The sequence below is a fragment of the Myotis nattereri genome (genome assembly GCF_964212035.1).
Source record: "Myotis nattereri genome assembly, chromosome: 9".
NCBI classification, from domain to species: Eukaryota; Metazoa; Chordata; class Mammalia; order Chiroptera; family Vespertilionidae; genus Myotis; species Myotis nattereri.
In genome coordinates, this window is record NC_138084.1 from 74,287,958 (window position 1) to 74,302,494 (window position 14,537).

The following is a 14,537-nucleotide window of genomic DNA, read 5'->3' on the forward strand; positions in this document are numbered from 1 at the left end:
GCCATAGTGGTCAGACAAGAAGAAGAAATAAAAGGCATCTGAATTAGAAAAGAAGATGTAAAAACTGTCATTATTAGCAGATGACATGATATTGTACATAGAAAACCCATAAAGACTCCATCAAAAAATTTATTGACCTAATAAATGAATTTGGTAACATAGCAGGATACAAAGATAAGACCCAGAAATCTATGGCATTTTTATACATGAACAATGAACTAACAGAAAGAGAAACTAAAAAATAATCCCATTTACTGTTGCAACAAAAATATTAAGATACTTAGAAATAAACTTAACCAAGTAGGTAACAAACCTGTACTCCCAAAACTACAGGACATTGAAAAAAGAGATAGAGGAAAATATAAACAAGTGGAAGAATATACTGTGTTCATGGATTGGTATAATCAACATCATTACAATGTCTTTACTACCTAAAGACATCTATAGACTCAACACAATTTTCATTAAAATACCAACAGCATATTTCACAGTCCTAGAACAAACTCTCCTAAAATCTATATGGAATAAATTTAAAAAAGATCTCAAATAGCTGCAGCAATCTTGAGAAAAAAGAACAAAGTTGGAGGGATCACAATACCAGACATCAAGTTATATTACAAAGCCACTCCTCTCAGAACAGCATGGTACTGGCACAAGAACAGACACATAGACCAATGGATCAGAACAGAGAACCCAGAAACTGACCCAAACTAGTATGCTCAATTAATATTTGACCAAGGAGGGAAGAGCATACAATGGAGTCAAGACAGCCTCATCAATAAATGGTGCTGAGGAAATTGGACAGATACATGCAAAAAAAAAAAAATGAAAGTTAACCACCAACTTACATCATACACAAACATAAACTCAAAATGGATAAAAGACTTAAACATAGGACAGGAAACCATAAAAATCCTAGAAGAGTGCATAGGCAGCAAAATATTATCTATAGCTAGTAGCAATATGTTTACTGACACATCTCCTAGGACAGGGGAAACTAAGGAGAAAATAAACAAATGGGACTACATCAAAATAAAAAGCTTCTGTACAGTAAAGAAACCATCCACAAAACAAAAAGAGAGCCCACTGCATGGGCAAACATATTTGTCAATGTTACATCCGATAAGTGTTTAATCTCCCAAATTGATTAGGAACTCATACAACTTAACAAAAGTAAGATAAACAATCCAATCTAAAAATGGACAGAGAACCTAAATAGACACTTTTTGAAAGTGGACATGCAGAAGGCCAAGAGACATATGAAAACATGCTCTAAGTCACTAATCATCCAAGAGACACAAATCAAAACAACAATGAGGTACTATCTCACACCTGTCAGACTGGCTATCATCAACAAATCAACAAATGACAAGTGCGGGCGAGGGTTTGGAGAAAAAGTAACCCTGGTACACTGCTGGTGGGAATACAGACTGGTGCAGCCACTGTGGAAGACAGTATGGAGGCTCTTCAAAAAATTAAAAATGGAACTCCCATTTGACCAAGTAATCACACTCCTAAGAATATATTCCTAAAATTGGAAACACCATTCAGAAACAACATATGCATGCCTATGTTCCTAGCAGCACAATTTACAATAGCTAAGATCTGGAAACAGCCTAAGTGCCCATCAGCAGATGAGTGGATTAAAAACCTGTGGTACATCTACACAATGGAATATTAAGCTGCTGTAAAAAAGAATGCGTTTTTACTATTTGCAATAGCATGGATGGACATGGAGAACATTATGCTAAGCGAAATAAGCCAGTCAGAGAAAGATAAGTATCACATGACCCCACTCATTTGTGGAATATAATGAACATAAACTGATGAACAAAAACAGATTTAGAGACACAGAATCATTAATCAGACTGTCAAACTTCAGAGGGAAGGCAGGGGAGCGGGGTGAGGGAACCAGGGAGAGATAAGGGATCAACCAAAGAAGTTGGGGTCGAGGGCAGGCTGGGAGAGATTAATGGGGGGCATAAAGGAACCTATGTAATACTTTCAATAATTAAGAATTAATTTAAAAAAAAAAAAAACTTGCTACCAAGAAGGAATAGATGGACCCATGTCACTTCTGCTGACATTTGAAGTAAGTGAGTCACATGTTGAGGGGACCCTGTCCATGCACAAGGGACAGAGTAGGAAAACATCCTCCTCTGCAGCTGGAAAGACTGGCATCTTCTCCTTTCAGGGCACTTCCCTGAAGATACTCTTTGTCCCCCAGTTGTATCCCCTACTTAGGGTTTTGTTGGGATATTTTCCTATAAACACAGAAAGAGGCGATCATGCCTGGAGTTCCATCTGGTGTACACTCTTCTCTTTACCGTGAGGGGCTTTGATTATACCCTATGAATCTGTCAATACTATCGCCATAATCTCGGCACCACTGGTCACTTCTTCCCCTAAAGCTACCCACGAAACTCCAAAAAAAGCAACTTGTCATTGTCAAACACTTTTCCTAAAAGTCCGGAGATTGTCTGCCGTCACAGTGACTTTAATGTTTCCTAACACTATAATGTCAAGAAAGGTTGTTTCATGGTATGAAACTTTAATCAGGCTCAGCACTCCACTCTGGAGAATGTTTTATAACCACCAATCCATGTTTTTACTGGCAGAAAGTGTCTATGTTCCTTCTGCTTTCTTTGGGTTCAGTAAGAATGAATTGATCATCTCATTTCTTATGGGGCATAATTGGTCTATATCACTAATTTCACTAAATGGTTTCACTACCTGTGTATTATTGTAATTTTTTTGGAAACTGATAAAATTTGTGGAGCCATTAATCTTCTCATGGAATTTTTCTGCTCTTTGAGTCTCTAATGGTTTTCATTATTTTTTTCTTGTGATATACTTCTCTAATTTTTCTTTATTGCTCTGTGGTTGCTGGTGCATTGCTGTTTTTGTAAAGAACTTTTGAATCTTGGTATACCCTACAGGTTTTGTCCTGATTTATATTCATATTTATGAAATGTTACTAAACAGAATTAATTTAAAGTTGCCCAATTTGAAATATTCTAAGTCCTACTTTTTAAAACTGGAATTGTGCCAAGCACTTTATGTCAAACAACAGGAAAAAGAAAACAATAATCTCCATGTTTCATTAATAAAGTGCCAATGCATCAATTTTGTCCTAAAAAGAACTATTTTAGTATTCAGTGTTTGCACTTTGAGATACTTCAGCTGATGTTCTTTTTTTTAAATTTTATTGATTTTTTACAAAAAGGAAGGGAGAAGGATAGAGAGTTAGAAACATCAATGAGAGAGAAACATCGATGAGCTGCCTCCTGCACACCCCCCACTGGGGATGTGCCCACAACCAAGGTACATGCCCTTGACTGGAATTGAACCTGGGACCCTTCAGTTCGCAGGCCGACACTCTATCCACTGAGCCAAACTGGTTAGAGCTCAGCTGATGTTCTTGGCTCAGTGACATGATTCAGCCTGAATTAAATATTTGTACTGCACACTAGTATTTGCTCATCCAATAGCTATTCTCCCTTTCCTTTTTGTTTTCTATAAGCATAACAATGTTTATATATTTAAGGAATCTTAACCTATTCAAATGCACTAGAAGTATTTTTGGTTGAATGTATTGGGGTGACACTGGTTCACAAAACCATGCAGGTTTCACGTGTACAACTCAATAAAACATCATCTGCCACTGCATCAAGTGCCATTGCCCAAATAAGTCTCTTTCTGTCCCCATTTTCTCCCCTTTGCCCACTTCCACCTACACCCATCCCCGTCTGTCTGGCTAACACCACATTGTTGTATGTGTCTCTGTCATATATATAAAATTTTTTTTTCTTAATCCCTTCACCTTCTTTCATCCAGCCCACCAACCCTCCTCCCTCTGACAGCTGTCAGTCTGTATCCAGACTGTATCCATGCCTCTGTCTCTAGTTTGTTTGCCAGTGGTGCACTTACACAATGGAATACTACGCTGCTGTAGAAAAGAAGGAAATCTTACTTTTTGCAAAAGCATGGATGGACCTGGAGATTATTATGCTAAGTGAAATAAGCCAGTCAGAGAAAGACAAGTCCTGTATGATTTCACTTGAATGCGGATCTATTCTCCCTTTTCTTCATAACAGAATGCAGTTACATTCTGGTGAGCAATGTGCCTTTCTAAGAACTACATTTCCCAGCTTCCTTTGTTGCTAGAATAGCTGTATAACCCAATTTGGGGCCAATAGGAAATAAACAGGAGTCACTGGACCTGGCTGCTAGGTAAGCTACTTAAAGAATAGGCTGACTTAGATGCCTTGCTTACACATTTGCCCTTGATCTTTCCCCTCTTCTTTTATAAACATAAAACAGTTGTCTTGGGTTCATAAAATTATGTCAAACACTAAATTTTCTTAAAGGCAAAGATGTGACAATGTGCATATGTGTGTTAAATTTCCAATCTTTCTCTAGTTTTTCCATTTTATAAAGTTCTATAACAATTTTATGATGAAATATCCTGTTGCAATCTTCTAGGTAGAATTTTTAACCTTTCTTACCTGCATTAACTTTGTTTCGTTGGGGTTTTTGTCTTTTAGTTAATCCATTTGTCGTCGTTAATCATACTGAGCACAGCTGTCTCTTCCAGCGGCGTTAATACCAGTGCCTCACTCTGTCCTCAAGGAAAAGACCCTGCTCTGCACTTACACATTCCTCCCAGAGCATGGCAACAGCTACCTATGATTTACTCTGAAAGCCTGAGTACAAGGACTGATCAGACGATCACTGAAGAGTTCCTTGCGTAGGTCGATATTCATGTGGCAAAGAACAGTTATCCAGCAACTTCCGGGATCTCTGGGCATCTCCATTTCTCCCAAGTATAAGACAATTAGGAGATAAAAGTTTTAAAACTGCATAATTGAAAGGAAGCAAGGTGGTAAGTAATTTCCAGAATAAATGAAATAGTCCATCTTCAGAAGCAGAAATTCTTATACCATTTTAAAAGCTTTTATAGCTTCAAAAAATACTTTGATTAAATCAGTTTTGGGTATGATATCATATAAGTTTGTGACCCATTTTTTAATGGAATGTTTGGGGTTATGTCATGAAACTACTATTCTGTGAAATACCTTTTGAAAAAAGATGACATGCAATATGTAGATACTATATTAATGGTATAAAGAATATTACCAACCATTAAACTAGTACTCTTATTCTCAAAGCTAACAAACTGTTCACCTCAAAAAGAAAAAAGAAAAAGACTGTGGTTTGAGGGAAAAAAATGTGTAATACAATAATATTAAAAATGACTTGCAGTTATGAATTCAAATGTAAACTTTAGGCATAAAGGAATTAGGCCATCTTAAGTATTAATTTCTCTATGAAGACAAGAAAGCAATTCATAAGTTTCCATGACAAATGTATATTCTGAAGATGCCTAGTAAAATGACTAACAACTAGGATGTTTCCTAGTCAATGATTTAAATTATTCCTTCATGCTTGTTTCATTATTCCAGAATTCCAGGGGGAAATAAAACTCAATTTCAAAAATAAACTTTGCAGTTTAAAATGAAAGCAGGCAAGCTTTTCCCTTGTGTAGAAAGGGCTGTTTCTAAGCGGCAATGAAATTACTCAGCCTGTCAAAAGACAGCATTAACAGTCAATGCAGGGCGTTTGCTGAACAAATATCTATAGACGCCTCTTCTCAAGCATCTAGTGAACTTACTGGAAAGTTGCAAGAAAAAAAAATCAAAGTGGTGGTAAATGCCTTATGAACCAGAGGAGTTCGGGAAAGATAGCAAGAGCATTTAACTGGAATGAGTAGGAAGATCTTCCTCGCACAGAAGATTGGAACTGGACTTTGAATCATGGCATCAAAGAAGCAGAGACTCTTAGGTTTGGGGATCCAGAGGTGGTAAACTCAGACTTCAGCCGGTAGAATACACAAAGGAAGTGAGCTGAAGCCAGAGCAGCTGGGAATCTGGGAACTGTGGATAAGTATAAAGTGCCTGCTCTGTCGCAGGAAAGCAACCTGCTCTTCGCAAACCAGTTGTTGCCCAATGGGAATGCTGAACCGCTGTCACATATTTTCTGAGTTCCCCCCCCCGTCCCCCCTCCCGGAAATCTAAATTTTCAAATTTTTATGTGAACCTGGACATTAATCTTGAATCTTAAATACTGACAAATAAATCCATCTGCTTTGCAGCCTGATGTAGGCCAGATTTAGCTGTGAGCAACTACTGATTTGCTATGTCCACTTTAAGGTCATCAGGTCCAACACTTGCTCACTTCAGAATCCTTGGTTCTCCTTTCGGCTTTTCCACCAAGTGGGCCTCCTCCCTCCGACGTAATCCCTTCTGCAATGGGAATCTCCATGCCTGGCAAGGCTAGTTGACTCCCAGAACTTTCTTCCTTACATTTGTCCCCAGCACTGTCCTGCTTATACCTATGTGCTGCAGAGTTCTTCTACAAGGGTGCTTACAGGAGTTGAGACAGTCATTATGTTCTTTATAAATAGTGTCTGGTGCCTTCAACTTATATTCACCTGGCCTGGTTTCAAATTTCTACCACTGTAGATACCTTCATCTCGGTGGATTCAGTGATCTGATTTCCTCACTACATAGCACCCGGAACTAAATGAAGTGGTCTATATGAAGAAGGAATGCTATCACCCATGTTTTTGGTTTTATAGGTTACACGAGTCATATCAGTGCATGGAACTAACACACCTCAAATATTTTAACAGAAAGGGGTTTACATAATATAGAATCATTACCTTTGTTGAAGGAGACCACCAGCTTCACTGGTGGGAGGATATGCCAGAGGAACACCAGCCGGCTTCACTGGTGGGAGGAAATGCCAGAGGAACACCAGCCGGCTCCACTGGTGGGAGAAAATGCCAGAGGAACACCAGCCGGCTTCACTGGTGGGAGGATATGCCAGAGGAACACCAGCCGGCTCCACTGGTGGGAGGAAATGCCAGAGGAACACCAGCCGGCTTCACTGGTGGGAGGATATGCCAGAGGAACACCAGCCGGCTTCACTGGTGGGAGGAAATGCCAGAGGAACACCAGCCGGCTTCACTGGGGGGAGGAAATGCCAGAGGAACACCAGCCGGCTCCACTGGTGGGAGGGAATGCCAGAGGAACACCAGCCGGCTCCACTGGTGGGAGGAAATGCCAGAGGAACACCAGCCGGCTCCACTGGTGGGAGGAAATGCCAGAGGAACACCAGCCGGCCTCACTGGTGGGAGGAAATGCCAGAGGAACACCAGCCGGCTTCACTGGTGGGAGGAAATGCCAGAGGAACACCAGCCGGCTTCACTGGTGGGAGGAAATGCCAGAGGAACACCAGCCGGCTCCACTGGTGGGAGGAAATGCCAGAGGAACACCAGCCGGTCTCACTGGTGGGAGGAAATGCCAGAGGAACACCAGCCGGCTCCACTGGTGGGAGGAAATGCCAGAGGAACACCAGCCGGCTCCACTGGTGGGAGGAAATGCCAGAGGAACACCAGCCGGCTCCACTGGTGGGAGGAAATGCCAGAGGAACACCAGCCGGCCTCACTGGTGGGAGGAAATGCCAGAGGAACACCAGCTGGCTTCACTGGTGGGAGGAAATGCCAGAGGAACACCAGCCGGCTCCACTGGTGGGAGGAAATGCCAGAGGAACACCAGCCGGCCTCACTGGTGGGAGGAAATGCCAGAGGAACACCAGCCGGCCTCACTGGTGGGAGGGAATGCCAGAGGAACACCAGCCGGCCTCACTGGTGGGAGGAAATGCCAGAGGAACACCAGCCGGTCTCACTGGTGGGAGGAAATGCCAGAGGAACACCAGCCTTCCTCACTGGTGGGAGGAAATGCCAGAGGAACACCAGCCGGTCTCACTGGTGGGAGGAAATGCCAGAGGAACACCAGCTGGCTTCACTGGTGGGAGGAAATGCCAGAGGAACACCAGCCGGCCTCACTGGTGGGAGGAAATGCCAAACTTTCCAAAGCAATGGCACCATTTGACATGATGGCCTCACATGACAATGAATGAGGTCTCCGGTTTCTGCACATCCTCAACAACACTTGACACAGTCCATCTTGAGTTTCAAATGCTATGTGTTTAAAAATATTGAAATATGCTTCATGTACATAATACCATAGGAAGAGAGATGAATACCACTGTTTTTCTACTAATATGTCCTTATTGAATTGATGACTTCATTGTTATTACAAAACAAAATAACAGTAATTTTTTTTCCTTTCAACCTCAGGGAGCTACCTCATCTGAGGTTTTGTCCCATCCAAGTCCCATCCATAAACTGAATTATCCACAGGTATCAGGTTTAGCCCCCACTACACTTAATTTGGTACAATCTGTTGTCACCCAACAATGGTGCTCCCCATATATAGGATGACATTGAAGGTTAGCTCTTGCTCAGCCCAATTAGGTTCTAATTTCCTCAGGGATGTATCTCCTGAGAGTACTCGCTCATAAACCTGCACAAGATTTTACATCCTGGAGTTTGTCTTCAAGAACCATAAGACAAGAGTTAGCTTCTCTGGATCTGAGTCCCATGATCCTTTAAAATGAGGATAATATGACTTTCCTTCCAGAATCACACTGAGTGGATATTTGACATTCATCTGAACCTTTTTTTCTGGGTTTAATGAATTGGTAGGAAATAAAAACTGTCTCCTCAGATAAAGAGCCAAAAAATGCTAGGTAGCTTGTTTTTCTAAATATCTTTGATGTCAGCTCTCCAAAGTCTTTCCATTTTCTCAAGAACTGGCAATGCAACAATAGCAGCTGCAGCTAAGGTGTTATAAAGCAGAAATGGCCCCAACTTTAATGGTGCAAGCATCTGCTGTAAAGTTAATTTCTAGCATAGAAGTCGATAATGATCAAAATCTAGTTTTTGATAGCAGAGCTGTGGGTTTTTCTCTTCAGAAGTTATGTGGGATGGGTACTATTCCAGGTAGCTTAGTGTTGAGCCTGTTTCTCCAGCCCTCCAAATGGCTCTGTTGTATTAAAAAGGCAGACCCTATCTGTAATACTTTCAACAACAAAGCTTTAAGGGAAAAAAAGGTAGCCCTCTTTAACAACATCCTTTTTCTATTAAGTCAACCAGAGTTAGCATCTGTTGTTTGCAATTAAATATGATTGAGGATTAAATGGGGTAATCTGCGTAAAACATGCGGCATAATGGTAGCTGCTGAGCACACGTTAGGAATTATGATTTTATGGCCCTTCTACTGTCTGTATGGTTTTCAAACCTTGGCTTTGGTCACTAGGAGGAGTACTTGAGTTATTAAATAGAAAGCATCTAGACCTGTGGCCTACCCTTAATAATCATTCAGTATATGTTGCCCTTTAATCATATGACCATCCCTATATATTAAATTGCTCACTCAGGTTGGCTCTGGGCGTTTGGGGCTTGGACTGAACCAAGGTGCCTTTGTCTTTCCAGGTATAGGTATTGATATGGGATCTGAACCCAGCTCTCCTTAGGGAGACCTGATTCCCAAATGTGCAGTGTTCTCTGGTTAACGGACATTCTGGTGCCAAGTCCTGCCATCAGTCTCTGCCCCAGGCATCGGAAGCTGAATGCTTCATAAATAAGAAAATCGATTTCTCTGTTTACACTCCAGTCACATTTGCATTTGAGTTGGAAATTTTAACATTATTTATCACAAGAAAACATTTAAAAATTGTTGTAGTAAAGTTTGTAAATCAAAGATTTGGAACTTGTCTGACGGCTGATTTCCCAGATTTCATTAGGCAAAACCTTTGTTTCCTAAAAGCTTAGCATGTTTATCTTCACTTCATTGAGACCAATGCAAGCTTTTCCAAGATCAGGGCAACAATCTCTGATGTGGGTCTTCATTGAAGACATGATTCATCCATCTTTACTTTCAATTATGTGAATAAGAAAAATATCCTCTATTAAACTGGAGAAAGAGAATCTCTCCAAGTTTAATCTGCTTGCTTTTCACCCTCAAGCAGAGGGTGTACAGAAAGAAGTGATTCTGAGGGTGCTTACTCTGTTTAGAAGTGTAGATTTTAATAGTCAAATGTGTTTCAGAAAGTAAAATTTTCAATTATACTTTTAAGTGTAAGTGTTGCATATGCTTTGAGTAAGGCCTGATTTTCTCCAATTAAATTAATTTTTGAAATTACAAAGTATTATAGTGGGACATTCTGCTCTGCTTCCTCTTTTTGTGAAGTGACTTATACTCCCTCCCACCACCTTCCCCCACCTCCCGGGCAATGACCTGGGCTTGTCCAGTGAATGGTAGTAAGGCTGTTTGATCTAGTGTCCATTACTATGAGACTCATGATAGTCTCTCATCAAAAACACATTAAGCATCACTATAGATGTGAAAGCTGAAAGTTGTCTCCATTTGTCCTATCCCCAAGTATATATTAATTAAAAACTCAAGGAGTAGCCCTGGCCAGTGTTACTAAGTGATTAGATCAGGCAGGGGTCCTCAAACTTTTTAAACAGGGGGCCAGTTCACTGTCCCTCAGACCGTTGGAGGGCTGGACTATAGTTTAAAAAAAAACTATGAACAAATTCCTACGCACACTACACATATCTTATTTTGAAGTAAAAAAAACAAAACAGGAACAAATACAATATTTGTATTTGCATGTGGCCTGCAGGCCGTAGTTTGAGGATCCCTGGATTAGAGCATTGGCCCAAGCACCAAAGGATTAAGGGTTTGATTCCCAGTTAAGGGCATGTACCTTGGTTGCAGGTTCCATCCCCAGCCTGGCCTGGGTGGGTGTGAGAGGCAACCAATCAATGTGTCTCTCTCACATTGATGTTTCTCTCTCTTCCTTCTTTCTCCCTCTCCTTACCTCCCTCCCTTTTACTCTCTCTTAAAAAAAAAAAATCAACAGAAAAATATCCTCAAGTGAGGATTAACAACATGAACAACAACAACAACAAAAAAACCTGACAGTGTAATTTTTGTTTTGGCAACAAACCCCAACACCAAGGTCCCTGATGACATCATTGAACTTATGAATTAATCAGCCTTAGGTTTATCCCACCTCTGGACTCTGTCTTGTGAGAATAGTAAGTTCTGCACTTGAAGCTAAAAGAAATGAACTGATCCACATAGCATTTTTCTCCACCTCCTTTCAACCCTTCCTCACTTTCCTGGTTTTAAATACCCAACACAGACTTCTACCTTTCCTACTTTGTTTATCCATTCAAATATTTATTGAGTGTTTTCTCTGTTTCAGGCACTCTGCCTTCCATGGGCAGCCACTGCATCAGTAATGCTGTCTTTCTTCTTTATCTTCAGCCTTTCCTTCTCCATTTTTTCCTTACCTTCAAGTCTTACCCTGCCCAACCCCTCAAAACAAAGTCTAAATTATACTATAGCTAAGAACTACCTCTCCCTTTTTCTTTAAAGTCAGACTTATTTTAAGAGCTACATATGGCTCACTAGATACATTCTGACTTTTCATTTGTTCATCAATGTATTACATCTGAAAAGACCTCAATATGCTGCAATGTTTACTCTTTCAGAGTCACCAATGGCTCTAAAGTTGAAAAAAATTATTATTTCTTCTTCCCCCTGTCAGCATTCGGCCTCATTGACCCCGGTGTATGCAAAGCCTCTCCTGTATATGCCACATGGCCACTCTCTGATGGCTCTTCTCCCACCCCATGAACTTCCCCTTCAGTCACCCTCACAGGATCATCCTCTCATCCTTTAAATGTTAGCTTTACCTCTTCTCCATCCTCCAAGTTTGCTCACTCTGCAGGCCTCCCCCCTTTTCATTTCCATTCAGATGGAATTTTTTAAATCACCTAATTTCCTTTGTCATATTAAAAAAGTAATGGTTTTGAAAGTGCTTTCAAATAAGAAAAGTTCTTTATAGCTTATCCTGTAAACAACAAAGGATCTTCATCCATGTAGAGGTTCTTTTTTTTAATATATATATTTTTTTATTTCAGAGAGGAAAGGAGAGGGAGAGAGAGATAGAAACATCAATGATGAGAGAGAATTATTGATCAGCTGCCTCCAGCAAGCTGCAACCTGGGCATGTGCCCTGACCAGGAATTGAACCATGACCTCCTGGTTCATAGGTTGATGCTCAACCACTGAGCAACCCGGCTGGGCCACATTCAGGTTCTTTAGGTTATGTTTTCCCAGATGACAAGTGGGAGCACATTTTTGAAAGGAGTGTCTATGGAGTGACTCCTTAAGTAAAGGCGTGTAGAGAATACAGGTGGTCATCAAACTCACTTTGAATTTTTCAGTATCTAAGGATTATATCATCAGAGGACATTTGGGACCATTTGGGAAGCTACAATAATGTTCAAACATGTAATAATTCTGAATAAAATATAATTCCCTGCCTAATTAAATATAGTACTGAGGTCAAAATCAAGAAAGGGAAGTTTCCAGATACCAGAAATGAAGATAAAACAGAAAGCCTGAGAATTAAGTGGTATCAAAACTGAGATAATAATAGGATTTAGGCCTGAACTATAATGCCCTTCCGAGCCAGGGCATGCGTCTCTTGCTCGCTGGCACCATGAAACTGAGCTACCTGTGTAAACTCAGTGGTCCTGTCAGGCTGGTCTGTGTGTAAATTGGATTCTAGAAGATTTCTGTTTGCCACCCAAGAAGAGAACTTGCACATTCTCTATCAAATCAGGGCCCTGGTTTTTAAAAATAACCCTGAGATATTGTAAGATACATGTCTTAAAAAGTAAGCTTACTAAATTAAGTTTTCTGCTAAGGCCTGACCTTTACAGCATCAATACTCATGGATAAATCTTTAGCTTCTGGTACAAAATTACATAAAGCCTGGTGCAGGCCAGGGGCTGTTCATAGGCCCCAGGCTGAGCAAACACAAAACATTTTGTGAGCGCACTCCCACGAATCTCCAACTCCAGAGAAGATAATTAACTGGAACTGGAGATGACATTTAATAAAAAGTTACAAAGCACAAAAATAAATGAACTATCATGACAAGAGATTTTGTATCATAAGACCTGAAGAATAAAATTATATAAAGGGTTTTTTAAATAAGCATGCTGAAATGTTCAAAGAGACAAAGGAAAAAATAAAAATCCTATGAAAGGACAGAACAGGAAGGAAAAAAGAACAGGCAGTTTGGAAAATAACAAAATATAAATTTTATTAGTAAAAATTCAAAATAAGACTCAAATGGTGATTACAGTAATACAATTTAGGAGAGTCAATGAATTGAAAGGAAAATATGAAATAGAGATAAAACTATGAAAAAGCAGTGAACAAACTGAGAAAATGTAATGAAAAGTTAAAGGTGTGTGTGTGCGTGTGTGTGTGTGTGTGTGTGTGTGTGCGCGCGTGCATATGCGCATGTGCATACTTGTACCAGGATATACACACATGTGTATTGAAGTTCCTGAAGAAGTAAATAGAGAAAATGCAAGAGAGGTAATATTCAAAGAGATAATTAAACTAAGAAATTTCCAAGACTTATGGGAAACATGAGTCCCTAGGTTGAAGGCTATGCTAAGATTTGAACAGAAAAAAAACCCACACCTGGACACATAGTAATAAAACAGGAAACACTCAAAATAATGAAATAAACTTTCAAATGCTGATTTTTTTGCTTAAGAAAACAATGCAAGCCACTGGATTATTAAAAAATCCTTCTTCATAGGTGGGAGTTATATCTAGAATTACATTATACTAGAGGCCCAGTGCATGGATCCGTGCATCAGTGGTTTCCCTCAGCCTGGCCTGCGCCCTCTCACAATCCAGGACCCCTCGGGGGATATCAGAGAGCTGGTTTCAGCCCAATCTCCACAGGCCAGGCTGAGGAACCCCACCGGTGCACGAATCCATGCACCAGGCCTCTAGTATGCATATAAGATCTTTGGTTAATCTCTTCTAGCCCTCCCCTCTCCCCACTTCCCTCTGAGATTCATCAGTCTGTTCCATGTTTCAATGCCTATGCATTGAGCATCTGCCCCCTGGTGGTCAGTGTGCATCATAGCTACGGGTCAAATGGTCGAACAGTCAGACTGTCACTTAAGCTTTTATAAATATACTAGAGGCCTGGTGCACAAAAATTTGTGCACTCGGGGGGGGGGGGGGAGGGAGTGGGAGTCCCTCAGCCAGGCCTGTGCCCTCTTGCAGTCTGGGACCCCTCGAGAGATAATAACCTGCTGGCTTAGGCCTGGTCCCGGGTGGCAGAGGGCAGGCCCAATCCCTAGGTGCAGCCCCTGGTCGGGCTCAGAGCAGGGCTGATTGGGGAGTTGGGGCACCAGGGGGTTGGGGAGCTCCCCCCTATCAGGCACAGAGCAGGGCTGATCAGGGGGTTTGGGCACTGCCCCCTGTCACGCTGATCCTGTTGCCGGGAGGCCTCGCAGCTTCGCTGATCCCAGTGCTGGTAATATATATCCTATATATATTACGCTTTTACTATATAGGATAGAGGCCTGGTGCACGGGTTGGGGCCGGGTGGTTTGCCATGAAGGGTGTCCTGGATCAGGGTGGGGGTCCCCACTGGGGTGCCTGGCCAGCCTGGGTGAGGGGCTGATGGCTGTTTGCAGCTGGTCACACACCCTTCAGGGTGGGGGTCCC